The sequence below is a fragment of the Hypanus sabinus genome, chromosome 9, assembly GCF_030144855.1.
Source record: "Hypanus sabinus isolate sHypSab1 chromosome 9, sHypSab1.hap1, whole genome shotgun sequence".
Taxonomy (NCBI): Eukaryota; Metazoa; Chordata; class Chondrichthyes; order Myliobatiformes; family Dasyatidae; genus Hypanus; species Hypanus sabinus.
The window spans coordinates 115,835,758-115,859,952 of NC_082714.1; positions in this window are offsets into that span (position 1 = coordinate 115,835,758).

A 24,195-nucleotide genomic window follows, 5' to 3' on the forward strand; every position below is an offset into this window, starting at 1 on the left:
ATTCCATCATATTATGGTCACTCTTACCCAAGGGCCCTCGCACAACAAGTTTGCTAACTAACCCTTCCTCATTGCTCAATACCCAATCTAGAATGGCCTGCTCTCTAGTTGGTTCCTCGACATGTTGGTTCAGAAAACCATCCTGCATACATTCCAAGAAATCCTTTTCTTCAGCACCCTTACCAATTTGGTTCATCCAATCTATATGTAGATTGAAGTCACCCATTATAACTACTGTTCCTTTATTGCACACATTTCTAATTTCCTGTTTAATGCCATCCCCAACCTCGTTACTACTGTTAGGTGGCCAGCGTTTTCTGCCCCTTAGTGTTATGCAGCTCTACCCATATTGATTCCACATCCTCCAGGCAAATGTCCTTCCTTTCTATTGCGTTAAGCTCCTTCCTAACCAGCAATGCTACCCCACCTCCTTTTCTTTCCTGTCTATCCCTCCTGAATATTGAATATCCCTGGATGTTGAGCTCCCATCCTTGGTCACTCTGGAGCCACGTCTCTGTGATCCCAACTATATCATATTCATTAATAACTATCTGCACATTCAATTCATCCACCTTGTTATGAATGCTCCTTGCATTGACACACAAAGCCTTCAGGCTTGTTTTTACAACACTTAGCCCTTATACAATAATGTTGAACAGTGGCTCTTTTTTGCTTTTTGGCCTGGATTTGCCTGCCTGCCACTTTTACTTTTCACCTTACTACTTTTTTTTCTACCCTCATTTTACACCCCTCTGTCTCTCTGCACTTGTTCCCATCCCCCTGCCACATTAGTTTAAATCCTCCTGAACAGCAGTAGCAAACGCTCCCCTTAGGACATTGGTTCCAATCCAGCACAGGTGTTTCTTCCTGTTTATACCAGTCCCAGCTCCCCCAGAACTGGTTCCAATGCCCCAGAAATTTGAATGCCTCCCCCTTGCACCATTTTTCAAGCCACGTATTCATCTGAAATATCCTCCTATTTCTACTCTGACTAGCATGTGGCACTGGTGGTAATCCAGAGATTATTACCTTTGTTTTTAGTTTATTTCCTTTTTAGTTTTTAATTTTAGTTTATCTTTTCAGTTTATCTCCTAACTCCCTAAATTCACCTTGCAGGACCTCATCCCATTTTTTACCTATATCGCTGGTACCTATGTGCACCACGACCAGTGGCTGTTCACCTTCCCATTCCAGAATGTCCTGCAGCTGCTGAGAGACATCCTTGATCCTTGCACCAGGGAGGCAATATACCATCCTGGAGTCTGGTTTGCAGCCGCAGAAACCCCTATCTATTCCACTTAAAATCAAATCCCCTATCACTATAGATCTCCCACTCCTCTTCCTTCCCTCCAGTGCTGCAGAGCCACCCATAGTGCAATAAACTCAGCTGCTGCTGCCTTCCCCTGATGAGACATCTCCTCCAACAGTATCCAAAACAGTATATCTGTTTAGGAGGGAGATGACCTCAGGGGACTCCTGCACTACCTGCCTACTGCTACGCTGTCTAGTGGCCATCCCTTCCTTTTCTGCCTGTGTAGCCTTTACCCACTGTGTGGCCGACTCACTGAACATGCTATTCACAACTTTCTCAGCATCACAGATGCTCCAGCATGAATCCAATCGCAGCTCCAGACATTCAATGCGGTCTGCCAGAAGCTGCAGTTGGACACATTTCCCGCACACATAGTCATCAGGGACACTGGTAGTATCCCTGATTTCCCACATGCTGCAGGATGAACAAACCACAGGGCCAATCTCAGCTGCCATGACCTACCCAATACTTGCCTCAACTTTTGAAACTTTCTCCTTTGAAAGGAACTTACCCGGCCTTACCTCACTTGGAGTGAAGCTCATCAAAGCCTCAAATCTCCACTCCTTCACTAGCCACTTTCCAAAGGCTGCTCTGCTTGAGCTACCCCTCTGTTTATTTGTTTGAGCTTTTCAAACTGCTTGGTCACCTGACCTTGATTGCCCAATCAGCTGTTTTCTGCTGAGTCTGAGCTATTCAAATCTTGATTGTCTAATCAACAGCTTTCTGCTGAGCTATTGAAATCTTGATTGACTTGATTGCACAATCCAACTGCCAAAACTGGTATATGGTAGCTTCGTGAAAAATAAGCAACTATCTGTTCACTCAAGTACATCTTTTTGTATGAAATACTTCTCTATCTATGTATATAAGAGATGGTTAACCAGGTTTAATATTTTACACCTGCTACGGCAATTTATTCCATTGCCATTTGGCACGCATTGTACCTCGGGAAATCTCCAAATAAGTTTTGGGACTCTTTGGATTGGATAGTCAAGACTCAAGATAGAACTAGGTATAATGGAGCATCATAATATTTTTCATTCACTCTCTAAGATACTGGAAAATAGTCAATGATTCAAACTGTCAACATATTTATTAATAAAACAATATCTTCTAAGGTCATACAGAATTCTTATTGTGACCATCTTTGATGAAAACTATGGTATATTATTGCTACCCTCCAAGGGATGAGAGCATTAGAGTAGCAATTATTGTCTGAAAACCAATATTACATAAAATGTATATAATGCAACCTCTTTGATAATGAGCAATAAAAAGGAAAAGCAAATTGCCCCATGCACCATGTCCTCCATGTATCTGAATCAACCTTCCAAAGCTGGTCCAAGCTGTTAGCATTTTCCCTGGGACATGTGACAGTGTGGTAGTTGACCCCCTCTGCAGAACTTGTGCAACACCCACTGCTAATTTGATATCCATTTCAGACAATCAGTCTTTTTCGGAGTGCTAATTGGAGCTGGGTTTGGATAACCTTCGGTTTATATGAGAGAATAAGCAGGTTATAGATAGGAGCTGGAGGGAGATGGTCACCCCTGTGTTGCAGGGGACAGGTAGCTGGGTGACTGTCAGAAGAGAGAAAGGGAATAGGGAATAGTAACCCGTAGCTGTTCCTCTCACTAATAAGTATAGCACTTTGGGTATCATTGGGTGGGGTGGTTGGAAGACCTATTGAGTTCAGCGACCAAATCTCTGGCATTGAGTCTGGCTCTGTGGCTCAGAAGGGTGGGGGTGTGAAGACGAGGACTGCAGTTATCATAGGGAATTTGATAACTAGTTGAGGAGGCAGACATTCTGTTGACATGAAAGAGATACCCTGGGGTAGAATGTTGTCTCCCAGGTGCCAGGGTCAGGCACACCTTGAAGCTGATCCAGAGCATTCTTTTAAGGGGAGAGTGAACAGCCAGAAATCATTGGACATATTAGTACCAAAGACATAGGAAGGAAACAAATGAGGCCTTGAAGAGAGAATATAGGAGACTAGGTAGAAAATTGAGAAGCGGGACCTCAAGCGTTGTAGAAATTTTTGGAATGCTGCCCGTGCCACTTACCAATGAGGACAAAAATTGGATGACTTGGCAGCTGAATGCCTCACTAATAGGTTCTTGATTAGTAAGGGTCAAAGATTATGGGGAGAGGGCAGGAGAAGTGGTTTGAGAGAGATAATAAATCAGACATGATGGAATGCAGGAGAAGACTCAATGGACCAAATGGCCTAATTCTAATCTTATGTCTTATGGTCTTATTGTCTTTCGAAATGGTAACTGTTCCTACAATATGGAGCTCTCTCTTCTGTAGTAATCCATGGATGGGATATACCGTTGCCTTCTGCCAAGTCTGTTTTGGTCAGATACTGGCTTTATCCTAAGCATTCAAAAATATGAGGTGCAAAGGGACTTGGGAGTCCTCTTGCAGGATACCTTAAAGGTTAATTTGCAGGTTGTGTTGTTGGTAAGGAAGGCAAATGTGAAGTTAGCATTCATTTCTAGAGGGCTAGAATATAAAAGCAAGGATGTAATGTTGAGCCTTTATAAAGCACTGGTAAGGACTCACTTGTAGGATTGTGAGCAGTTTTGGGCACCTTATCTAAGAAAAGATGTCCTGACGTTGGTAAGGGTTCAAAGGAGCTTCGCAAAAATGCTTCCAGGACTGAAAGGTTTGTCATATGAGGAGCATTTGATGACTCTGGGCCTCTATTCACTGGAATTCAAAAAAATAAGGGAGTGACCTCATTGAAATCTATCAAATATTAAAAAGCGCTGATCGAATGGATGTGGAGAGGATGTTTCTTTTGGTGGAGAAGTCTAAGACCAGAGGACACAGCCTCAGCATAGAGGGTGTCCTTTTAGAACTTAGATGAGGAGGAATTTCTTTAGCCAGAGAGTGGTGAATCTTTGGAATTTGTTGCCACAGGTGTCTCTGGTGGCCAAGTCATTGGATATATTTAAAGTAGAGGCTGATAGATTCTTAATTAATCAGGGCATGAAAGGATATGGGAAGAAAGCAGGAGATTAAGGCTAAGAGGGACAATGGTTCAGCCATGATGAAAGGGTGGAGCAAACTCAATGGGCCAAATAGCTTAACTCTGCTCCTACATCTTAGGGTCATTTTATAAATTCTAGGTATTGATAGATCTCTGGTGCATCCTTTCTGGTATTGGGCCTACCTTTTTTACAACCTGCACTCATTGAAACTTTGGTTGCCTCTCTATGGCTGTATTGAAAATTGTTTTTCATTGACTGGTGCATCTGTCCACAGGGGTACACATCATCTCATTGTGAGATACGGTCAAAGGCCAAGAACAATACAGGAAGTTAAGTGCAATAATTTAGCATTCTTCAGTGGTTCCTTTGCTTTTTCATCTCTCTGAGGAACTTGAGGTGATGAGATCCAGTGATGCAACTGCAATTCTTTGAAAATCCCACAAATTTGTCTGCTGTGAACGGTGGCCTATTATTGATAATCAGCACCTTTAGGATGCCATATCTGGCCAATGATTCTTTGAGCTGATGTATGACTATTGATGTCTCTAAGGTGCCTGCCTTCCTATCATACTCAACTGTGTTGGATTATCAGCTAATATCTTGATTTTTGGTGGCTTAACTTCTTCATACATGCTTATTTTTTTATATAATCACTTTGTGTGTGTAATTGTTCAGTGAACTTTCAGTAAATATAGTATAGCTAGTTCTGTATTCTTGTGAAAGTTTATCTGTAGCCTGTGTCACACCATTAAACCTGACTATTTTATAGGTTACCTCTTATCAGTGGAATGTTCTCTGACTGTCTAATCTGAGCTTGTTTTAAGTATACAATGAACCTAGCTTCTTTGTCTTTGGTTTAAGTTCATTCTTTGTTCTCTCCCTTCCTTACAGCAGAGTGAATTGGTTACTGTTATTTCTTTGTCATGGACATGAAGATCTTCTGTATGTTCACATCTCCAAATCCAACAATTTGGTATTGTCAGCAAGATGGTGGCAAAAGTCAAAGGACATGGAAAAATCTTAGACAGAGGAGAAATGTTCAACATGCACATCCTCCATACTTCCCTAATCCATCAGCGAAGTACTCGGTTCTTACTTCAGCTTACTGTTTAAGGAAGTGTGAGAGTCAAGGGAATACTCAACACTACTTCATAAACACAAGAGATTCTGCAGATCTTGGTTAGAAATAAAGGGCCCTTCTGGCCCTTGGTGCTGTACTGCCCAGCAACCTTGGATTTATCCCAAGCCTAATCACAGGGCAGTTTACAATGACCAATTGATACATCTTTGGACTGTGGGAGGAAACTGGTGGACCCGGAGAAAACCCAATATTCCACAGGAAGAATGTCCAGACTTTTTATGATGATGCAGGAATTGAACTCTGAACTCTGACCCTATAATGGCACTGCGCTAACCGACAAAGTTCTGGAGGAACTCTGAAGGCCCAGCAGCATCTGTAGTATGGAGGGAATAAACAGTTGATGTTTCAGGCCAAGTTTCCTCATCAGGATGGAAATGAAATGGGAAACAGTGAGGTGGGTGGGGGAAGGAGTACAACCTGGTGGGTGATAGGTGAAGCCAGGTGAGCAGGAGGGGGGATGGAGTGATGATGGGAGGTGATAGGAAAAAACCTTAAAGGGTAGAAGAAGAAGTAATCTGATAGGAGAGGACAATGGACCATGGGAGAAAGAGAACGAGGAGGGGCACCAGACAGAGGTAATAGGCAGGTGAGGAGAAGAGAAGGCGTAAGAGAGGAGCCAGAATGGGGAATTGAAAAGGTAGTGGGGGGTAGAGATTACTGGAAGTTAGAGAGATACGTATTCATGCCACCAGGTTGGAGGCTAACCAGGTGGAATATGACCTGAGATTGGCCTCATTTTGTCAGTAGAGAAGGCCATGGACAGACATGTTGGAATGGGAATGGGGAGTAGTTAGCCACCAGGAAATCCTGTCTGTTGCAGAATGAGCACATTTGCATCAAGGATTCCTTATGCAGGTGCACTGCATAACATTGCCTTTAAAGACTGAAATGCTTCCAAGCTTTTAACAGTTTCACAAAGAGACCTTGAAACAAGCATTACATCCAAAAAAAAGGAGGTTCAGAGATTCGTTTGAACTTCATCATTTTAAAAACATATACTGCCTATAATGATATCCAAATTCTGGGTATTATGTTTCCCCTAATGAAATCCAACAGTTGACTGATGGCAAGTTTGCATGGTATGGGAGATAATAAACAAAATCTACAAAGTGGTTGGAAGAATAGACCCCAATACAGACTCATTGGGAAAAGGTAGCTGATTGCAAGCAAAAGAATGCTAAGTAGTAAACACAAAGCACACTGCAGATGCTGTGGTCAAATCAACACGTACAAACAAGCTGGATGAACTCAGCATGGTCAGGCAGCATCCATTGAAAGGAGCAGTCAATGTTTTGAGGCCGAGACCCTTATCAACTCCAGAGACCTTCCATCCTCAGCCAAAAAACTCATAATTCCCACACCCCGCACTGCTTGGTTTTACCTCCTCCCCTGAAGGGTCTCAGCCCAATACGTTCACTGCTCCTTTCAATGGCTGCTGCCCGACCTGCTGAGTTCATCCAGCTTGTTTGTACGTGTTGAAAAGAATTCTAAGTAGTAAACACAAAGCACACTGCAGATGCTGTGGTCAAATCAACATGTACAGACAAGCTGGATGAACTCAGCAGGTCGGGCAGCATCCGTTGAAATGAGCAGTCAATGTTTCGGGCCGAGACCCTTATCAACTCCAGAGTCCTTCCATCTTCAGCCAAAAAAACTCATAATTCCCACACCCCGCACTGCTCGGTTTTACCTCCTCCCCTGAAGGGTCTCTGCCCAAAATGTTGACTGCCCCTTTCAACGGATGCTGCCTGACCTGCTGAGTTCATCCAGCTTGTTTGTACGTGTTGAAAAGAATTCTAAGGATGTTTGTCAATATGAGGAACTACAGAACAATATGGTTGAGCTATTCAGGAGTTTCAATTTGAAATGGCCTGAAACCAAAAGTTTCTAAAATGATGTGGTTGACAAAACCAAATTGGAATAAATTTGACGTAATGGAAGATACTTTACCTATTGTCAACCAGGTAGAGAAACAAGGGATTCTTGTTAAAACACACAGGCCATTAAAGAGCCCAGTGTGGCTTGTTAATGACACCTACTGACTAACAATGTATTAGAGGGTTGCTAATCAAAGTGTTAACATCAACTCACCAACTATTTTCAATGCACTGAAATCATCACACAAATCGATTAGACTTATTTATATCGCAAATGGATTCTGGTCAATTGTGGTTATTTATTTTCTGTTAATTGATAGCAATACAAGTGGAAAAGTCTGCCATCAGGTCTGCAAAACAACCCCACTGTCTACCACATGCTTTGAAGCAGTATCGGAGAGACTTAACAGTAATTCAATCAACTATCGTAGAGTATGTGGATGATGTCTGACCACTCCACACCAGCGTGAATGAGATGTGACTTACTTACTTGATTATTTATCCTCCAGAATTAAGGTTGGACAAAGCATACTTGTAACAAGAAAAAGTAATTGTGAGAGAAAATTTCCCTAGGTACTGAGGATCATGCAAAGGCTGTCAAATCAGCAGTAACCTGCAACATTCCAGCAACTTTGATCACTTCCAAGTCTGTGTAACTACATAACGTATACATTGTTTCAAGTGCTGAAATCCTACAACCACTCAATAAAATGGCGAAGAGCAGCAAGTGCTCAGATGACTTTGCGACTCTTAACGAAGAAGAGTTGGAAGTGTTTCAAACTGTAAAGACATCATTATGCGCAGCACCTGCATTAGGAATCTTTGACCGTGGAGGGATTTGGGGATTGATGTTTTATGCGGGAGGAGGGATTTGGGGGGTGATGTGCCTCATATGTTTTGTCAGTTTTTATGCAGGAGGGGGAACTTGGGGGTTGATATGCCTATCCTGTTTTTGTTCACTCTTTTTGCAGTGGGGGTTGATGACTGTGCTGCCTTTCTCTTCTTTCTCAGTTTCATGGCTACTCAGTGAACTGAAGAATTTCAGAGTTGTATACTTTGATAATAAATGAACCTTTGAACCTTTGAAGTACCTCTACTGACCTCAGTCACATGTTTCTCTTTTACATGTTTACTCTCTCTCTAATTATCATCATATTCTTCCTGTATTTGTAGAGAGCTTTGTGTTTTTCTCTAATCCTGTTCATATTTTCCTGGCCCATTCTAGTTTTCCTAAGTCCTTTCTTAGTCTCTTTCCCATCTAATCTCAAAAGCCCTCTCTAACTTTTGCTTCCTAAACCTTAAGTATGTTTCCTTCTTACTCTTATTAAATCTTCCCCATCTCTTGTCAGCCATAGTTCCTTTACCCTCCCATCCTTTCCCTATGTCAGTAAGATAAACTTGCGGTTTCTTCATTTTGGTAGGTCCAATTTGGAGACAGAATATAAAATTAATGGTAAGACTCTTGGCAGTGTGGAGCATCTGAGAGATCTTGGGATCCGTGTCCATAGGACACTCAAAGCTACTGTGCAGGATGACAGTGTTGTTAAGAAGGCGTATGGAATGTTGGCATTCATGGGTTTGAGTTCAAGAGCCATGAGGTAATGTTGCAGCTATAGAAGACCTTGGTCAGACTCCATTTGGAGTACTGTGTGCAGTTCAGCTCACCTCACTACAGGAAGGATGTAGATACTATAGAGGGAGTGCAGAGGAGATTGACAAGGATGTTGCCCGGATTGGAGGGCATAATTTACGAGAATAAATTGGGTGAATTGGCCTTTTCTCCTTGGAGCAATGGAGGATGAGAGGTGACCTGACAGAGGTGTATAACATTATGATCGTGTGGATAGCCAGAGGCATTTTTCCCAGGGCTGAGATGGCTAACACAAGGGTGTATAGTTTTGAGGTGCTTGGAAATAGCTTCTGAGGGCATGTCAGGGGTAAGTTTTTCACAGAGAGAGTGGTGAGTGCGTGGAATGGGCTGCTGACAGTGGTGGTGGAAGTGGATGCAACAGGGTCTTTTAAGAGTCCCTTATATAGGTACATGGAGCTTAGAAAAATAGAGGGCTATGTGCTAGAGAAATTCTAGGTGGTTTCTAGAGTAGGTTACATGGTCAGCACAACATTTGGGGCTGTAATGTGCTGTAGATTTCTATGTTCTATGTTGTATGGAGTGCTGATATTGGGAAGTATAGATTCTGGTATCTCTGCATAACAGGTGGAACTGAAAACCCTGAATGAAGACTGGAAAGTGGCAGCTGATTCCTACACAGTTTCTCAGTATCCAGAATTCTGCAAAGGTCTTAGGCACATATTTATAACTTAAGTCCCCAAGACTTTTGCATAGTACTATAGTAAATTTATCTATTGTACTGAGCTGCTGCCCCCCCCCCCCCACAATTTTACATCATATGTGAGTGATGATAAAGCTGATTCTGATGTGGATCTCTATTCCAGACTGAGAGTGTGAAAGGGGCAGGGAGAGGGGAATCATGGTTGGGGAAAGGAGAAGGGTAAGGGGAGAGAGTCAGAAGCATCAGAGAAACATTCTGAGATGATCAATAAACCAATTAAATGTAATCAAAAGACCTTGCCTGCTGTCTCAGGGCTGGTGTGTCTGCATCCACGCCACACCCCGCCCCTGGCACTCCTTCTCTGCCACCTGTCCCATGCACGCCCCATGGCGCTCGATCCTCATCACTTGCAATATCCTTTCCTCCTGCCAGATTTACAAACCCGCTCTTCACTTCATGTTGACAAATAGAATAACATGCAAAAGTTTTAGGCACCCTAGCTCTATTTATGTGCCTAAGACTGTACTGCACTTATGGAGTTTCTCAGGACTTTGGAACTTTATTAAGGCAAAGGGGATTTCTTATAGCTGTGGGCACTCTAATGGCCAATTTAAACAAGATCTGATGGATGATATATGGTATAATTGTATCAGAAATGGCTACATTGAAATGTAAAAGCCATTCCAAAATGAATTCAATTGAAAGCCATGGGAATGCATTGACAGAAGCAACAAAAAGGGCAGCACAAGATAAAGTACAAGAATTAAAAGAAATGCATGGACTTCGTAAAGTGAATCCAACAACTAAAGTTATGGAAACAAATTTGAACTCTATCACAGGCAGATATATAGGATATTTAAAAATTTGAGCTCAATGATCTAACAAAGAAAAGTGGTTCTGGATGAAGAATGGTGGGACATTAAATAGTGGCAGAGCATGGAGATATTGCACTGGTCACAGTTTGGTAGCCCCAACTACATATCTTCTTTATCTCTGTATGATACTTTGGAACGGAGAGGGTTATCAACAGTTTTCAAATGGTGGTGGTTGGAGAAAGGGGAATGTAATTGGAGAGGACAGAAGGCCATGGAAAAAAGAAAAAGGGAGAGGAGTACCGGGGGAGGTGATGGGCAGGCAAGGAGGTAAGGTGGCAGAGGGTAAAGGGGATGGGGAATGATGAAGAAGAGTGGGAGAGCATTATCAGAAGTTTGAGAAATTGATGAATTGATGCTCATGCCATCAGGTTGGAGGTGACCCAGACGGAATATAAGGTGTTGTTCCTCCAACCTGAATGTGTCCTCGTCACAACAGTAGAGGAGACCATGGGTTGACATCTCAGAATGAGAATGGGAAGTGGAATTAAAATGCATGGCCACTGGGAGATCTGGCTTCTCCTGGCGGATGGCACGTAGGTACTCAGCAAAGCAGTCTCCCCAACCTTTTAAATCTGCTCTGCATCTTTTTTTCTCCAGTCCTGCTGGAGGGTCTTGGCCTGAAACATTGATTCTTTTCTATAGCTGCTGCCTGGCCTGCTGAGTTCCTTCATTATGTTGCCTGGATTTCCAGCAACTGCAGATTTTCTCTTCTTTGCAGTTTGTAATGTGTTGGATTGTTTCTGGTTTCTCTTGGTATTTTCTGTATTTATTATATTGAATTTGTTGGTCTTTTATCATGTATATTTGATGATTTTTATGTTAACCACCTGTTCCTGTATTGCCACAAGGAACTCTTCTGTATCTGAGAAGAAGTTTCCAACTCTGAGCCAGGCATTCAGTGCTTTCTTGTCAACATCTAGTCTGCTGAGATCGAGAGGCTGTCTTCATGCAGTGTCATGCTCTTTTGTTAGTTAACTTTTTCTTCAATAGTAATAAGATCTTAAGTTTTTGGGGTTGTACTTTCAATTAAGTTTAGTGGTGTGTATCTCTTACTAAAATTGCATGCGCTCACTGGAGTGCTGATTCCTGTTTTCATCGATGAAAGTATATCCTTTGAAATTTTTATCTAACTGTTGTGTCAATTCTTAATGTCTGTTATTCTCTGTTATTGCCTCACCCCTTATTCTGCTTTTCACAGGGATCGCTCCCTACACGACTCCCTTGTCCACTCGTCCCCCCCCCCCCCCATCCCTTCCCACCGATCTCCCTCCTGGCACTTATCCTTGTAAGCGGAACAAGTGCTACACCTGCCCTTACACTTCCTCCCTCACCACCATTCAGGGCCCCAGACAGTCCTTCCAGGTGAGGCAACACTTCACCTGTGAGTCAGCTGGTGTGGTATACTGCGTCCGGTGCTCCCGGTGTGGCCTTTTATATATTGATGAGACCCGACGCAGACTGGGAAACCGTTTCGCTGAACAGCTACGCTCGGTCTGCCAGGAAAAGCAGGATCTCCCAGTGGCCACACATTTTAATTCCACATCCCATTCCCATTCTGATATGTCTATCCATGGCCTCCTCTATTGTCAAAATGAATCCAAACTCAGGTTGGAGGAACAACACCTTATATACCAGCTGGGTAGCCTCCAACCTGATGGCATGAACATTGACTTCTCTAACTTCCGCTAATGCCCCTCCTCCCCTTCTTACCCCATCCCTGACATATTTAGTTGTTTGCCTGTTCTCCATCTCTCTCTGGTGCACCCCCCTCCTTTCTTTCTCCTGAGGCCTCCGGTCCCATGATCCTTTCCCTTCTCCAGCTCTGTATCACTTTCGCCAATCACCTTTCCAGCTCTTAGCTTCATCCCACCCCCTCCGGTCTTCTCCTATCATTTCGCATTTGCCCCTCTCCCCACTGCTTTCAAATCTCTTACCATCTTTACTTTCAGTTAGTCCTGATGAAGGGTCTCAGCCTGAAATGTTGACAGTGCTTCTCCCTATAGATGCTGCCTGGCCTGCTGTGTTCCACCAGCATTTTGTGTGTGTTGTTGTCTGGGTACAGAGAGCTATGGTTTGAGTGCAGTTTGATGGGAGTAGGCAGAATAATATTTTGTCATAGTCTAGATAGGCTGATGTCCCTCTTTTTGTGCTGTTATGTTCTATGACCCTATGCCTCTATCTTTACACCCCAGTGAGTATTGAGGGACTGCTTCATTTAGCATGTCCTCTCCGTCCTCCCTAACAGGCAGGATCTCCCAGTGGCCAGCCATTTTAATTCCACTTCACATTCCCTCAGTGATGTGCCTGTCCCCACTATTTTCTACTGCCTCACTGAGGCCAGATGTGCCTATCCCCAGCTTTCTCTACTGCCCCACTGAGGCTGGATGCAGGTTGATTCAAAATTCCTTCATATTCCATGTTCAAAGTCTCCAACCCGGTTTCTATAGCTTCCATTCACAGTTATCTCTGTTCCCCACCTCCTCTACTTCTTTCCCTTTATCCTTCTGGTCCCTTTATCCCTTGCCCCACCCTCATGACCTGTCCAACACCTACATCTTCCTCCTTTTGGTTTCCTTCCTCCTTCCATTTATTTCATGGTCTACTGTCCTCTCCTAACAGATTTCTTCTTCTTTACCCTTTGCCTCGACCACATATCACCTCTCAGCTTCTCATAGTGTTCCCACCTCCCCCAATGCATATCCCTACCTTCCCCTTCACCTTGATTCACCTGTCACCCACCAGTTCATGTTGCATCCCTTCCCCTTTTATTCAGTCTTCTACCAGCTTTCTTTCTTGTCCTACTGAAGGGTCTCATCCCGAAACATCAACTGTTTTATCTCCCCTCCATAAACACTGCCTATCCTGCTGAGATCCTCCAGCAGTTTTTGCACTTCACCTGAAATATTATCTTTGTTTCTCTTTCAGTGATGTAATCTGACCTGGCGAGGGCTTCCAGCAGTTTAGTTTTTGTTACAAAGCAAAGAGAATATTCTGAAACTGAAAGTGAAGGAAGTGAAAAGTGTTAATATTATTGGATCGTCACGCAGATAAAATATTAGTTTTGAAATTTAATCCTTCTTGAAATGTGATAGAAATCAAAAGCCTGTGTCTGTCAGCAGTCACGTGATATGTCATCTAAATGTTCTGTATGTGATGCATTATCTCTGTACTTCAGTTCTAATTTTGATCAAGCACCTAGTTGACTATATCTTGACTGTTTCACCTTTGGGCCAGTACAAAAGGAATGCAATAATACTTTACAGCAATGCCAGAATAAGGTATTTCAGCAAGACAGAGAAGGTATGGAATCAAGAAGCTGATCACACGAAGTTTTTTGATTAGAAAGATTCAACCCAACATTATCATATTGCTACTCTGTTCTAATATATCCAGTCAATTTCATATAAATGCAGATTTGATAGATTGTTGTGAGTTCCATTTCATAATGCATCTAAAAATCATAATAATATGTGGCTTATTCAGTCTTTAATTACAACGAAAAACAAAGGCACATTCTGCATTACCTAAAGTGGGGTTCGAGACATGTCTAACTGAAAATGAATTACCCGTATACCTCAAATTTTAGGTTGCCATGATTAGAATTGTCTGCATAAAATGTAGCCATTGAGAGTCATGACTCTCAATTATTTCACAGTATGTTTTTCCCTCACTTCAACAGGTAGTCACAAAACTGCAATGAATGAACTATTTAATTGTTCATTTCCATTTTTTACAATACTGCTATGCATGATAGCATTACATATAAATTAGATACAGTAGTATACTGAAGAGTTGAGTGGACTGCATTTACTGATATTGAAGCAAGTTAATAATTTCATGTTCATCTATGAAAACAGCTTAATATCTACCTTTGATGTCTCTCCTTTTCCCTTTCAGGGTGGATGGGGTTCAGTTGAAGACTCCTGACCTGGAATTAAACTTAGACTTCGGTTGTTTGCAGTGTGAGAACCCACTCCAGGCAGGGTGGGCTCACTTTTCAATATTCTACGTACATCTCCTGGAAGATGAGCATGCCATTGGGGTTCTGAGGTATTGCAGCTATGTGGATAGGCTGATTCTCAGCCGGTGCTGCCAGCAGAGGCGTCGCAAGAGAGAACAGAACATCAGGAACGGTGGATCAGCTGTCGGAGGCTGTGTACTCAGCGAGTTGGGCTCTTTCTCACTCGTTAGTGGATGAGCTATTGTCAATTCTCGGTTACAGAACTCAGAAAAAAAGTGGCACTTTTAACAGCATAAATCAGGAGTTGTTTTGTTATATCTCTCCTCTTGCTGTGAAAAAGGACACCTCTTTTTCTCTTTATTATGGAGAGACTGAGTCTGTGGTATGTCGAATTGCAGGGTGAATGATTAATTTTTGTTGCAGATCATGGTCTTTATTGGGGGCCTTGCTGTTGCATGCTCGGTTGGTGGAGGGTGCTGATGTTTTTTTGCAGAAGTGGGTGGGGGAGGGTTGTTGTTTTGCTCAGCTTTTGCGTGTGAGGGGGTAGTAGGGGGGCAATGGGGTTCTAGTGTTTTACCTGTCACTCATTCTTTGGTGCACTCTTCTCTTTTTGTGGATGTCTCTGAAGAAAAAGAATATCAGGATGTGAACTGCATACATTTCTCTGATACTAAATACAACTATTGAATTATTGACATAGAGGGGAAATAAGTGAGGGCACGAGAGAGGGGACAAACAGTGCTACAATATAAGCTGCAGAATACAGCAGCTGTCAGAAAACAGAAATTAAAGAGAATGTTGGAAATACTCAGCTGATCAGGTAACATCATTGGAGAAAGAAAGTGAGTTAATTTTATGGACAGTTGACTTTGGTTTGGAACTAGCCAGTTCTGTAGATCCAGGAATGAATGTTTATCTGAAATTTATCTGCAGTTCAACTTACATTGGGCTGTATTCAAATAGTGGAAAAGACAAAAGGTGACGAGGTCATAGAGGGAGTAAAATGGAGAATTCAAGTGACAGGCAAATGACAGTTCAAGATCACTCTTCGAGACTGAATGAATGTATTTTTGTAAAGCAATCAACATGCAGGCTTATTAGAAAGCAAAAATAATGAAAAATATCCCTTCCATTCCTGAAGAAGGGTCCCAGCTCAAAATAGTGACTCTTTGTTCCTTTCCATAGACTCTTCCAGACCTGGTGAGTTTCTTCTGCGTTTTGTGCGTGTTACCCAAAATTCCCTTAAGCAATCAGAACTGTCCATAGTGATCCTGCTTAGAGTTAGCAGTATACTTGCAATGGTTGGCATCCAGAGTTAAACCTGCCTGGTTATCACATAAAAGAATCAGCGTTTTCTGAGAATGCCAAAAGTCAACCCTTCAAAGGTAGTTCAGTAGATGTCTTGCTTAGCCACGGTGTCTTTGAGATTGTGCCTTAGTTGCTTACTAAAAAGTGATCAGAAGAATCTTCAAATGAGCATTTAGGGGTTAATGCTTTATTTGATTGGGGAGCTGTCTATCTAAATGAATATTCTGACTAGAATATTCTGCTCAGTATTAATAATCTTGTAAATGAGTCCTGATGTCATTATTTATAAATCTATATAATTTCCTGTTTTCACACCAGATTCACACTTGGCCAGCACCTACTGATTTAAAACAGATATGAAGTTTATGAATTGTGCTAATAATCTTAGATTAACGGCTATAGTTGGATATTTGTCTCACTTTTCAAAATAGTTCATCTCCCCTTTATTTTGTTTTGTGAGGTTTCAGGGTACTTGGAGACAAATGATAAAATAGGTGGAAATCAGCATGGTTTCTGTTAAGAGAAATCTTGCCTGACAAATCTGTTAAAATTCTTCGAGGAAGTAACAAGCAGGGTAGACAAAGGAGAGGCGGTGGATGTCATTTACTTGGATTTTCATAAGGCATTTGATAAGGTGCCACACAAGAGGCTGCTTAAAAAGAGAAAACCCCATTGCATTACAGAAAACAAACTGACACGGATAGAGGAATGGCTGATAGGCAGGAGGCAGCAAGTGGGGAAAAAAAAGGAGCCTTTTCCAGTTGGCTGCCAGTGACTAATGGTGTTCCTCAGGGGTCAGTATTGGGACTGCTACTTTTCATGTTGTTTGTCAATGATTTGGATAATGGAATTGCTGGCTTTGTGGCAAAGTTTGTATATGATACAAAGATAGGTGGAGGGGTAGGTAGTGTTGAGGAAGCAATGTGATTGCAGAAAAATTTAGTCAAATTGGAATACTGGGCAAAAAAGTGGCAAATGGAATATAGTGTTGGTAAATGTATGATAATGTATTTTGGTAAAAGGAACAAAACTGCAGCCTATTATCTAAATGGGGAGAAAATTCAAACATCAGAGGTGCAAAGGGACTTAGGAGCCCTCTGCAAGACTCCCAGGAGTTTAACTTGCAGTTTCAGTCTGTGGTAAAAAAGGCAAATGCAATGTTGGGGTTCATTTCCACAAGAATAGAATATAAAAAAAACAAGGGGATAATACTGAGCCTTTATAAGACGCTAGTCAGGCTGCACTTGGAATATTATCATCAGTATTGGGCCCCAAATCTCAAAAATGATGTGTTGTCATTTGAGAAAGTCCAGAGGAGGTTCACGAGGATGATTCTGGGAATGACGGGGTTAACATATGAGGAGCATTTAGTAGCTTTGGGCCTGTACTCACTGGAATTAGAAGAATATGGGGAGAGCTCATTAAAACCTACTGAATGTTGAAAGGACTAGATAGGGTGGATGTAAAGAGTAGGTTTCCTGTGGTGGGGGTGTCTAGAGGCACAGCCATAAAATTGAGAACCCTTTAGAACAGAGGTAAGGAGGAAATTTTAGCCACAGAGTCGTGAATCTGTGGAATGCTCTGCCACAGACAGCTAAGGAGGCCTAAACTGTGGGTATATTTAAAGTGTATATTGATAGTTTCCTAATTGGTCAGGGCATCAAAGGTTATGACGAAGGCAGGTGTTTGGGATTGAGTGGGATGCTCTGTACTCACACGTTTGTTAGCATCTGTGACGGCCTTCTCGTGCTGTTTAACTCTCGCTGTTTCATCTGTAAATGTCAATGCAATTTGTGATGTTTTCTAACATTCAGGCTCATATTTGTCACCAATTTGTTGTGTCTGTGCACAACTATGCATATATTAAATAAAAACATGGCTTTAACTGCTGTATTCACATTGCAGAGAGAGAGAGAACAATGCACATACACAGACAACAGTGCACACAGAGCCAACAGACCAATATGTAGTGCTGGGGGTGGTTTATTGCTCTAAAAAGATTGACCCATACATTACAGTTTGTTGCTCCAGAATCCAGCGTCTGCAGTCTCGTCTTTCATTGTTTTAAGGAACTTGCCTGGAGTGGTAAGCAACACCTTCCCTCTCAATACGAGCTCCTTCTACTCCAACTGCACTGACTGAACAGTCCATAAAGTGGTGGGTTTCAGGAGTGCATTGACCCACCATTTGACATAGGCTAGGGTACCTGCTCTTAAAGTTATTCTGGCAGGCTGTGTTTTTCTGAATGGCTTTGTTACCAGAACAACATTTGCAATGTCTGAAATAGGTGTTTAAAAAACACCAGTTGCTTTTGTAAATATCCATTGGCACTTTAATGAGCAGTGCTAGACACATGCTTTTTAAGGTTTAGCAATCACAATAGTTTAGATATAGTTATTACTTACTCTTCCAAGCTATAACTAATACCTGGGACAGCTGAGGTCAATAACTTCTTCAACTCCAGGAAGGGTCATCAAACTAATGCTTGGGCAAGTGTCATGATTCATACCTGACTAATGCTCAATTGGAGGTCTAATTAGAAATTCAAACCCTTCGGCTCCACTTATTACCTTTCTGCATTGTATTACTCAGAGCAGCAGGCTAGCAAAATGATTTAGACAGTCTGCTTTGACTTTCCAATGTGTTATAGATTGCTCAGAACATAATTTTTAATTAGCCAAAAGTCCAAAAACCACGTCATTGGAAAACTTTAATGGTATATTGTTCAATCATTTAAATGTCATATTCATAATCAAACCAGCATTATTTAGCTGATGGAAAAATTCTGTGTGCTGCACGCAATCTCATAATCCTATCTATAATGAAAATGCATAGAATGTTGTTACAAAAACAACATGTCTCTTCTTAAAAATGTAAGAGCTGTGTTGAGGGGAAATTTATTTAGCTATAGATCGTATATTCGAGTGGAAGTACAATGTATCCATGAATCCAAAGCTCAAGTCTGGAATTGAAAGATCCAAATGGTACATTAACAGTAGTGTAACAGTTAATACTAACAGAGTGAATTTTTAAACTATTTATCTCCAAGGGGTTTCTTCTTTGTATTGTGCTGTCAAAATAATACCCAGTGGCATAGTGATCATCCAGGAAGTTAATTAGGTCACTTAGATGGACTTTGAAAAATCCTTCTCATGCATACCTGGGAAATGCTTCCATTATTCACTGATTAAAGTTATGAGCAAGGTTGAAGAATCAAGGCGAATGTGGAAGGTGTGCGCCATCTACCTGCCTTTTATTCACTGATGGGTTTGCTCTGATGCTGGACAGGAAGGAGCCTATTGCTGCCTCCACGTTTGAGTGGTGTCTCTCTCTTTGGATGATGTTTGATAACAAATGAACTCTGGAACTTTTTCTTTTAACCATTTTGGTACATAACTAAGATAACTGCTTCGTAGATCAGTCAAGCAAAACTCTGAAATGGTTATTCCCTCAGAATCTAGCCCATACTGACAATATGTAATTCTTGTCTAATCAATAGGGCAGACCTAGCAGAGGCGGAACAGGGTATAAAGACTGGACAGGGTACTTGTAAAATCCTCCACAGAAACCCTAGACTCTATGAAGCCTCATTTTATCTGCTCATATTCTACATAGACAAGGAAGCTTCAATCTGACTATCACCCTGACTCCCTCAGCTGACCAGTCTGTGCCCTGCCACAATGATTTCTGATAGTAGCAAGGTCATGGGTGAAGTGGTTCAACCCAAAGAGTTGACTGTCTATTTCCCTTCACTGATGCTGCCAGACCCGCTGATAGCAGCAAAAAATGCTTAATGTATTTTGAGGGGGGTGCTTGAATATCCATCGCTGAGAATTGCATTTGGTAGTATCAGCACACATCAAACTAAGACTTTAAGGACACTGGTGCTAGACTGGCTCAGTGGCAGATTGTGACAGAACCAATGTGAGGGTTAAACTTACTTGACTTCATCCTCACTAAGTTGTGGCTGATTCATAGGACCACAAGACATAGGAGCAGAATTAGGCCATTGGGCTTATCAAGTCTATTCTACCATTTGATCACTTTCCCTCTCAACCCCATTCTCCTGCATTTTCCCACTAAGCTTTGATTCTCATACTGCATAAGAACCAGTCAACCTCTGTTTTAAATATGTCCAGGGACTTGGGCTCCACAGCCGTCTGTGGCAGTGAATTCCACAATGAATTCACTGCCCTCTGTCCAAAGGAATTCCTCCTCATCGCTTTTGAAAGGGATATCCTTCTCTTCCGAAGCTGAGCCCTCTGATCCTAGACTCGCATAATAATGGAAACATCCACTCCACTTTCACTCTAGCTTGGCCTTTCAATAAACTCCAGTGAGTACAAGTGAGAGCCATCAAACAAGCCACACCATTAACTCTTTCATTCCGGAAGTCAATCATGTAATCTCCTCTGGACGCACACCAATGTCAGCACATCCTTTCTTAAATATGGAGATCAGAACTGCTAACAAGAATCCAAATATGGGCTGACCAATACTTTATAAAATCAAAGCATTTCATCCTTTTTTCTTAAATTTTAGTTCTCTAGAATGAATGCCAACTTTGCATTTGCCTTCCATAAGACAGACTTAGCCTCCAGGTTATTCTTTAAGGAATCCTGCCCTAGGACTCCCTTGTTTTTTTGCTCTTCCAATTTGCAAACTCTGCCCCCATTTAGAAAATAGTACTCACCTTTAATCCTTCTACCAAAATGCATGACCATACATTTCCCACTCTGCCACAACCTTGCCTATTCTTCTAATCTGTCCAAGCCCTGTACAATTCCTGCTTCTTCAGTGCTACCTACCTCTCTGTACATCATCTGCAAACTTGGGTAGAAAGCCACCATTTCTGATATCCAGATCATTAATATAGAATGTAACATGTAGCAGACCTAATACCAATACCTACTGAATAAAACTAGTCACTGGCATCCAACCAGAAAAGGCCATTTTCTTTCCCACTCTTTCCCTCCTGCTAATCATCCAAACTTCTATCCATGCTAGTATCTTTTCTGTCATATCGTGGGATCCTTGTTTAGGCATTCAACAGTTTCTTTTCTTGAGATCCAGTGCCAACCTGATATTCCCAAACTACCTGCACGTTGATTATGACTATCCTAACATTGCTTTTCTATATGCCTTTTCTACTTCCTGTTTTAATTTGTGCCCCACATACAGGCTACTGTTTGGAGGCCTGTATATAGGAATTCCCATGACGAACTTTTTACCCTTGTAGTTTCTACCCACAAGGATTCTACATTTTCTGAATGAATGTCTCCACTTTCTAAGGATTTGATTTCACTTTCTACCCAATGCGGCAACCCTCATCAGACTGGAAAAAGATGCAGGCATGGTAAAAATGGGTGACAATTAAATGGCAGATTATCTAAATAAGATTCATTCTTTGGGGCACTCCTCTGTTTTTATGGATGTTTGCAAAGAATTTCAGGATGCATATTGTAAACATTTCTCTGACATTAAATGTACCTATTGAAAGCTATTGAAAATACTGCATGTAAATAACTAAAAATAGGAATAAGGGTGTCCCTTTCTGATTGGCTGCTAGTGAGTAGTGGTTTTCTGCAGGAAGCAGTGTTGGGATGGCTTCTTCTCACATTACATCAATGATTTGGATAAAGGTATAGATGGCTTTATGGCCTAGATTCCAGATGATACATAGATACATGGAGGGGCATGTGGTGTTGAAGAAGCAGAGAATCTGTTGAAAGATTTAAACACATTAGAAGGATGTGCAGGGAAGTGGCAGGTGGAATACAATGCAGGGAATTATATGATCATGCATGTTAGTAGAAGGAATAAAAGTGTAGTTTATTTTCTAAATTGGAGAAAATTTAAAAAATAGGGGTTCAGAGGTATTCTCTGTGCGGGCTTCCTAAAGGTTAACTTGCAGATTGAATTGGTGGTATGGATGGCACATGCATGTTGGCATTCTTTTCGAGAGAACTAGATCATAAGAGCAAGGGTGTAAGGCTAAGGCTTTATAAGGCATTGTTGTATCACACTTGGAATAGTGCGAGCAATTTTGAGCCCCTTATCTAAGAAAGAATGTCCTGGCATTGGAGATGAGCCAGAATGAAAGTGTTACTGTATGAAGCTCTGGGTCTGCGCTCACTGGAGCTTTGAAGAATGAAGGGGGATCTCAATGAAACTATCAAATGAACAGCTGAGACAGAGTGGGTGCGGAGAGCATGTTTCGTCTATTTGTTGAGTTTAGGACCAGAGGGCACAGCCTCAGAATACAAAGGAGTCTCTTTAGAACAGGTATAGGGAGGAATTCCTTTAGCCACAGTGTGGTGAATCTGTGGAATTCATTGCAACAGACTACTATGGAGTCCGAGACATTATGTATATTTAAAGCATAAGTTGATAGGTTCTTGATCAGTTAGGGTGGCAAAGGTTACAAGGGGAAGATAGGTGAATAATGTTGAGCTGGATAATAAATTAGCCATGATGTAATGGCTGTGAAGACTCAATGGGCTGAATAGACTAATTTTGCTCCTATGTCTGTGGTCTTATGATGTCCACTCTTACTCTCTTTTACTTTTTATATTTCTGAATAAAGTTTGGTAATCTCTTTTATAAGCTATCTTACCTTCATATTTCATCTTTTCTTTCCTTATTGTTTTTTTAGTTGCCTTCTGTTAGTTTTCAAAAGTTTTGCAATCCACTTTCATCCCACTAATTTTTGCTATATATTCTACACTGTCTTTTGCTTTCCTGCCTTCTTTTACTTCTGTTGTCACCCACAGTTGCCTCATTTTCTCTTTTGGATATTTCTTCTTTGGATAAACTGATCCTGTGCCTTCTGAATTTCTCCCAGAAACTCCAGTCATTGCTGCTCTGCCGTCACCCCTGCTAGTGTCCCCTTCCAACCAACTTTGTCCAGCTACTCTCTCATGCCTATGTAGTTACCTTTATTCAACTGTAATCTGTTACATCTGATTATAACTTCTTGCTCTCAACTTCAGGGTGAAATCTAACATTATAATCAATGTCCCTTAAGGATTCCTTTACTTTAAACTCCCTAATCAAATCTGTTTACTAACACAACATTGAATCCAGAATTTCCTTTTCTCTAGTGGGCTTGACCTCAAGCTGCTCTAAAAATCTATTTCGTAAGTATTCTAGCAATAAATAGCCAGAAATATAAATAAAATATATGGATACTTCCAGCTAACACACATGTCCATCAGATCCCTGCAAACAGCTACACAATTATGTGAAATGTTGTTCCTACTCTATTCTTTTTGAAACCTCCAGGATATTTACCACCAAAACTACTCTTATTACACAGGATAGCCAAAACATTACTTCATCAATGTAACTGATTCTTAAAAATGCTCTGCAGCCATCACTCTAGTAGCAATCATAGATAGATATCAAATACTGGCCTATCCAGTAAGATCTATATCACTGAATGAATAAATAATAAAGAAAAAAGATGCTATTTAAAGAAGTTTTGTGTTTTTAACAGATAATGGAATTGTAAAAGTATTTAATCTCACATTAACTGTGCTCTTTTCCAACTCTGCTGCAATATTGGCTTTGCCTACATAAGTAAACTAAAATTGTAGCTCTCCTGAAGTTACATCTTTTTTAATGTTAAAGTGTATCAAATCTGCTGAGTTTATTTACATGTCCACACCATTACAAGAAAATTACCTAGCTGATAAAGGATAGAGAAACAGATTACTGATCAGATCATCCTATCATGGGTGCACATCCCACATTGTTTGCTCATGAAAAGCTTATTGTAATAATGGAGCTTGTATCTCTTTGACAGATCTCCATTCAACACGCACCTTGATATTGATTATCTGTCACACATTTAAAAGGCAGGACTTCTTTTCAGAGCGGGCAGCGGAGTCCGTGGAAGCAGAGTCCTGGGCTTTGGCTAAGTGGGCTTCGGCGTAAGGGGACTTCGGTAAGCTTGTGTGATTGCTCGCTGAGGGAAAGAAGGTAAGGTCGCTAGGTGCTTTTTAGACTTATTCTATTAATCCAGTTCAGGTATGGGTGAGACAGTCAGAGCAGTGGTGTGCTCCGTATGCGGTATGTGGGAAGTCGGGGTCAACTCAGTTGTCACTGATGACCACACCTGCAAAAGGTGCGTCCAGCTGCAGCAACTATCAGACCGAGTTAGGGAGTTGGAGCAGGAGCTGGATGAACTACGGATCATTCGGGAGGTGGAGGCAGAGATAGATAGGAGTTATCAGGAGGTAGTCACACCAAAAAACCAAGAAGTAGGCAGATGGGTGACGGTCCAGAGAGGCAGGGGGAGCAGGCAGAGAGAGCAGAGCACCCCTGCGGCCATTCCCATTAACAATAAGTATACCGTACTGGATACTGTTGATGGGGATGACCTACCAGGAATGAGTTGTAGTGGTCCTGCCTCTGGCACAGAGGTTGA